At 36.3% G+C, this 6,211-nt stretch overlaps 1 pseudogene; it reads right to left on the bottom strand.

Moving 5' to 3' along the window:
• Nucleotides 1–880: 880 nt before the first annotated feature.
• Nucleotides 881–1,794, bottom strand: LOC114082350 (olfactory receptor 4N5-like; annotated as a pseudogene).
• Nucleotides 1,795–6,211: the final 4,417 nt, after the last annotated feature.

Raw genomic sequence — 6,211 nt, 5'->3', positions numbered from 1 at the left:
TCTATAACTAAATAAAGATTAACACACCAAATAGCCAACATAATTACATTCAGGATGAAATCATTTGAAGGGAACTCAAATTTTTCTCCAAGATTAACACAACAGTGAGGGAAATCACAACACTTTTCAAATTTAGAAAAAAAATAACTAATTAAGGCTCTAATAAAATTACTTAACAGTATGAATTTTTTCTACTTAATGAAATTTTATTTCCCATATTCCTCCAGAGTCTTGAGGCTTTTTCCTTAAGGCAAGTAGAAAACATTAATACTCTCCAGTTTAATGCCTTTTATGACCTCATTTGAGGTTTAAATGGCATGAACTTTTTTTCATTCCTTGAAATACTTCAGGAGATTTTTACCTGCCAAACTCTTTTCTTTTCGATTCTTGCCACTTTCAAATGCTTCAACTCCACTAAGCTACATTGTTGTTGTGGTCTTCAAATGTATCAAACTTATAAAATTGTGGATCCTTGTATTAGTCATCCTTTCTGCCTAGAATATCTCAGGTAATTGTGTGGTTACTTCTTTCAGATCATCTTGTATCAGCTGAATCCCAAGGACCAGCTGGTTTGTGTCAGAATACCTTATTGACAATCAAAAGCAAGGTATTTAACACCTCCCCAGTCAATCTACAGTGTAGCACTGCTGTTAACATTTTTTTCTTATTTAAAAGTTTCACCTGTATTTATTCACTTGAATATAATCCTAGGACACCTGGATGTTGTTTATCTCCTTCATATGCCACACAGCCCCAAAATTGAAAGTGATTGAAAACAGTATGTTTACCTAATGAATCATTGTTCAGTGCATAAATAAATCATTTATTTCATTTTTATTGGACTTTCTCCGCTGTTGATTTACTCATGTTTCTACTCCATTTAGAACACTCTGTGCTGAAATAACAGCTTTATCATGGAGGCTTTCACTTCCTGATTGTGAAGTGTATAAATTACAGGGTTCAGCAAAGGGAAGATGAGTGTATGGAAGAGAGAAAACACTTTGTCAGCTGGGAAAACCCAGAAGGGGTGGGTGTAGATAAAAATAGCAGGTCCAAACATGAGGAACACAATGATAATGTGGGTGGTGCAAGTGGAGATAGCCTTGCTCTTCCCTTCTGAGGAGTGTCCCTTTACTCTGCAGAGGATGACAAAAGGCTCAGGAAGCACAGCAGGGTGAGCAGGCCACTGTTGGAGACCATCAGGAGCTCCACCACAAAGGTGTCAGTGCAGGCCAGCTTGATGACCTGTGGCACATCACAGAAGAAGTTGTCCAGCTGGTTTGGGCCACAGAAGGGCAAGTGCAGGATAAGGGCCACTTGCACAATGGAGTGGGCAAAACCCCCAAGCCACAGAGCCAACAGCAATGCATAGCAGACCCTGGGGCTCATGACTGTTGCATAGTGTAGAGGCCGACATATGGCAATGTAGCGGTCAAAGGCCATGATAACAAGGAGGAACATCTCTCCTACACCAAGGAAGTGCAAGAAAAACAGCTGGGTGATGCAGCAACTGTAGGAAATTACTTTCTTCTCAGAGAAGAAGTCCACCAGCATCCTGGGAGACACAATGAAGGAGTAGGAGGCATCCAGGAAGGCCAAGTTTCCCAAGAAGAAATAGAGGGGAGCATTAAGTCCAGGATCTGATCTTATAGTAAGAATGATAAGAACATTGCCAGGGAGGATTATGAGGTATAACATTGAGACTAGCACAAAGAGCAGGATTTGGGCATCTTGAGATTGGGTCAAAACAAGGAGGATGAATTCTGTTACCACTGTGCTGTTTCCTCCGTCCATCGCTTCCTAATCTGGAGAATCACAAAAAGCAAATTGTTACCTGTTATGACCAACCTTTTTCTGCTCAATAGATCCTCTCCTAGTAAAAATAATATTTGCTACATCCGAAATTAGCATAGCTGAAAGCAACTTATGCCCTATAATTCCCCTGAACCCTGAGTTCACCCTTCTTTCATTCTACTCATTCCTCACCAAGACTTTGGTTTTCTAACTACACTTTCATTCCATTTAACCATGAATTTCTATATAACTGTGCTTCTGTAGGACTCGAGGCTATTTTGCTTACAATGTCTTAAGAATTTATTCACTAACACACAACATAAACTTTAGCAAGATTCTCTGTTTTGGGGTTATTGATGACTAATCTTTGTTGTTAATGGTAATTCACTGTTTCTGATTGTCAGAATATGGGCAAAGTGTGGGTCCCTGCTTCTTATTGACACATAACAAAGTGCTTTTTCAAGTCCTACAGAAGCCCAAGTCCCTGCTTGTTATCTTTCTGTTTGTTTTCTGAATTGCAATGATAATTCTGATGTCATGCTCTGCATAGATAGCCTTATGAATTCTCAATCTAAACTGGTCATCAGGTTCTTAAAACAAGATCTGTACCTTTGGCTTGACTTAGAAGTATTACCCTGGTTATATACATGACCAGGTGCCGATCCTGTTTAGGCACTATATCCTGTTCCTAAATTCTAATTAGTAATCCTTTATTTGCTTACCATATACCTAAAATCTTCTTCTCTGAATGCCAGAATGGTAGCCAAATAATATCCTTCTCACAGATATTTTTTAATAATAAAAAAAAGGAATTTGACTATCCTAAGTAATATAATTAAAACAGAGTGCATTGGTATTGGCCATATACAACATATAATATATTCATTTAGGAGACAATTAAATTAAATTGCAGTTAACTTTTTTTCTGCAATGTATTTCCTTCTTTGTTATCATTAGCAAGTGATTAAATGAGTGTATATACCTCTGTCAAAACTAATTAGGAAAGTATTGGTATTTCATTAACTGACAATATTTCATCAAGGCATTAAATGACAAATCATGACTTTGTTTGACTTAATAATTCCCATTTTTGCCAGGTGAGGTGGTGCATGCCTGTAATCCAAAAAGCTTAGGAGGCTGAGACAGGACAATTGTGAGTTCACAGCCAGCTCAGCACTGTGAGGCACTAAGCAAATCATTGTGTCTCTAACTAATACACAAAATAGTGCTAGGGATGTCACTCAGTGGTCGAGTACCCCTGAGTTCAATTCCAGTACCAAAAAATAAGTCACATTTTCTGTCTAAATCTTTGTCTAAATAAGAGTTGCAATCATGTTGGAGAAATTGAGACATAATATTTAGTCTCTATACTAGTCTCTAATGTAGAAAGTATTCATTCTAGGATGGAGGGTAGCAAGGTAATCTGTTGGAGTGCTGAAATCAGTGGAATTTCTCTCTTTTACTACAGATGTTTTTAAAAATCATGTATTTGTGTTAGTCTAATATAAAAACATTTTACAAATACATAATTAATACTTTGAGACTACATAGTTCACTGTTGTAGTGGATTATATGGAAGAGAAATGACTACTGATTAGAACCAATTCTGCAATGTGAAATATACAGATGCTGGTTTGATTTTTAGTTACATGTAATACTTTTCAAAAGTGCTGTGAAATAGACAAATACAATTTGGCCAAAAAGAAAAGAAAAGAAAAGCAGTAAAATATTGATTGATACATGTTACAATAGGAAGGAACCTCAAAAACACTATACTGTATGAAAGAAAAAAGACAGCACAAAACAGTTGTGTAAAATATCCAGACAAGGAAACTGTTAGAGGCTGATAGGTACAGTAGAAATTTACATAATGTACATGAGGATATATTTATCCTGATGAAAAGGTTTTAGAGTTATATCATGCTGATTCTTGCACAGTAGCTGTGCAAGAATGTTATATTGTTATAGAATAAATAGTTAAAATACAGGAGCTCATTTTGATGAATGCACAAATACATAGTCCCACATGCATCAGCACAAACATACTGAGTCTAAGAGATCTGAAATTTAACAAAATGTCTTTGATGTCCTTAGAAGTAGCTGGAGAGCTCCTTTCTCTGAACCCACTTAACCCAGTTGACCTCCATATCCATACTTTCTACTGTCTGCAGAATCTGCTCCCAGGACAGTGAGCCTTGGAGCTCCCCTCCTGTAATTACACATGGTGCATCCACTGCTCCCCTGGGTTGGGCTCCTGTGCTACTTCAGGTTCAGGATGTCAAGACACAGGTAGCACCTGATAGTCACAGTTTCTCTCACTCTTCCTTTTTCATTTTCTACTGTGTCTATTCCCTGTCACCCAACAGATGGAATTCCATATCACCCCAAGTCTTTGATTCACTTCCTGCCCTCTTCTAGTCTCATTTCTGTACTCTGTTCCAGACAGTCTCAAATTGTGCTCATTACAGAGACTGAGGACAGCTGTGTCTGAGATGGACATTCCTCTGCACAAAAAGAGTTCCTGCACAAGAGGGTGTCACAGGTTCAAGTGAGTATTCAGGCAGGGAAGACAAAGAAATGCTGTTAGTGTAGGCTAAAGAGGAGCCCAAAGGCTTTCACCACCTCTAGCCTTCCGTGTCATTTTACCTGACACAAAATCCTCTGGCATTGAAGATGCACAGGCAGAGCATGTCAGCTGGATATGCATACCTGTTGCATGCTTGTGAAGTCAATGAAGTTTGTCTTGAGACTCTGCCTACATTTTCTGACTGATTGGGATTTCTTATTCCTTTTTCCACTTTACCTTTGTTTCTGGGGGTGGGAAGGTTGGAATCAGTCATTTGTATTACACCCAAATTAATATCCAAATAATTAATCTCCAAAAGTTCTTGGCATTCCCCCTTATTTTAATCTCTTTCAAATAAGGAATTAAATATAAAATGGGCTTCATTTCAGTTTCAGGGTAGAAAGTGCTCACCTTTAATCTATTTCTGCAGAATTTTTCTCTTCTCATAAATTTGAAGGCAGCAGATGTCCCAGATAAATGCATGATTTTTTTGCATTTATTTTTTCTATTTCAAGTACAAAAGATGAAAATTTCACTTTGTCAGGAATCCAATCCTACCCTCAAACAGCTATCCTCTTCCACCTACTGAAGGGGAAGTTCAAAGAACATTCTAAATAGTTTCTTTAAATATGGTCTCATGTTTGTATATCATAGATTCCAAAATATGCACTTCTAATTTATGATGCAATACAGAATGTGCTCTGGGTTTTATAACAACTTTCATCCATTAGAGTACTACCAGTGGGAATTAGTGGAATGCCATCTAGAAGCATACAAGGAAAATCATAAGAATATGTTTAATATTAAATAATCAAAGTATGTGCCCATTAAGGTTCCCACATTTATGTTTTCACTTTTATTTTTGTAATTAGTGTCTAATTATATACAAATAGTAGGTTTCATTATGGTGTATTTCTACACGCACATAACATACTGTGGTAAATTTCATTTCTTAGTACCTGTCCTTTCCCTGTACTCATCCCTCTGATCACCTTCTTCTCTACTAGTCTGTCTGATTTTGTTGTAATCTCTTTTTCTCATTGTTGTTTCTCTCCAGAATCCACATATGAGAGATTACATTTGACCCTTGATTTTGAGTCTGCATCATTTCACTCAACATTATGATCTCTAGTTCCATCCATTTTCCTCTAAATGACATAATTTTGTTCTTTATAACTAAATAAAACGCTATTGTGTATATACACCATATTTTCTTCATCTCTTCATGTGTTGATGGATATCTAGGCTTGTTCCATAACTTGACTATTTTGATTGTGCTGCTACAAGAACAGGATTACACGTATCTGTGTAATATTTGACAATTTGTTAGTGGCAGTGAAAATAGAATGTCAGATGTTAATCAGGCATAATGAAAGCAGTAAGCCTAGACAGGTTATTTTAGATATGTGACTCATATCTGGGATAAGAAGTCATAGATCTTATCTAGGAAGTTAAATAGTGGTCCTGAATCAATAATAAATATCATAGTATCTGCATATTTTTGGTGCAAAAGAGTAAGATGAAGAGAATACATTAGGTTTCTAATGAATTGTCAGAAATAACAAATTATGCTTATCTAAAGACCTTCATGGTGTCTTGGAGATCAATGCCTTTAGGTTTTTGTCCTCTCAAATAAAATAATAATCTATTGCACGTTTTGTATTGATAGTTATAGATTTTTTCTAAAAATGTGCTTGGTAACATTCCATTTCTCAATTAATGAAATGAAATAGAAGAAAATATTTAATCATTCAAAATTCTGCCTAGTTTTTCTTTTGTTTTAAATTTATTTTTTAGTTATAGTTGGACACAGTATCTTTATTTTAATTTTTTTTAAAATGTGGTGCTGAG

The sequence above is a fragment of the Marmota flaviventris genome, chromosome 2, assembly GCF_047511675.1.
Source record: "Marmota flaviventris isolate mMarFla1 chromosome 2, mMarFla1.hap1, whole genome shotgun sequence".
NCBI lineage: Eukaryota > Metazoa > Chordata > Mammalia > Rodentia > Sciuridae > Marmota > Marmota flaviventris.
This window is presented reverse-complemented; position numbering and strand designations above follow the sequence as displayed.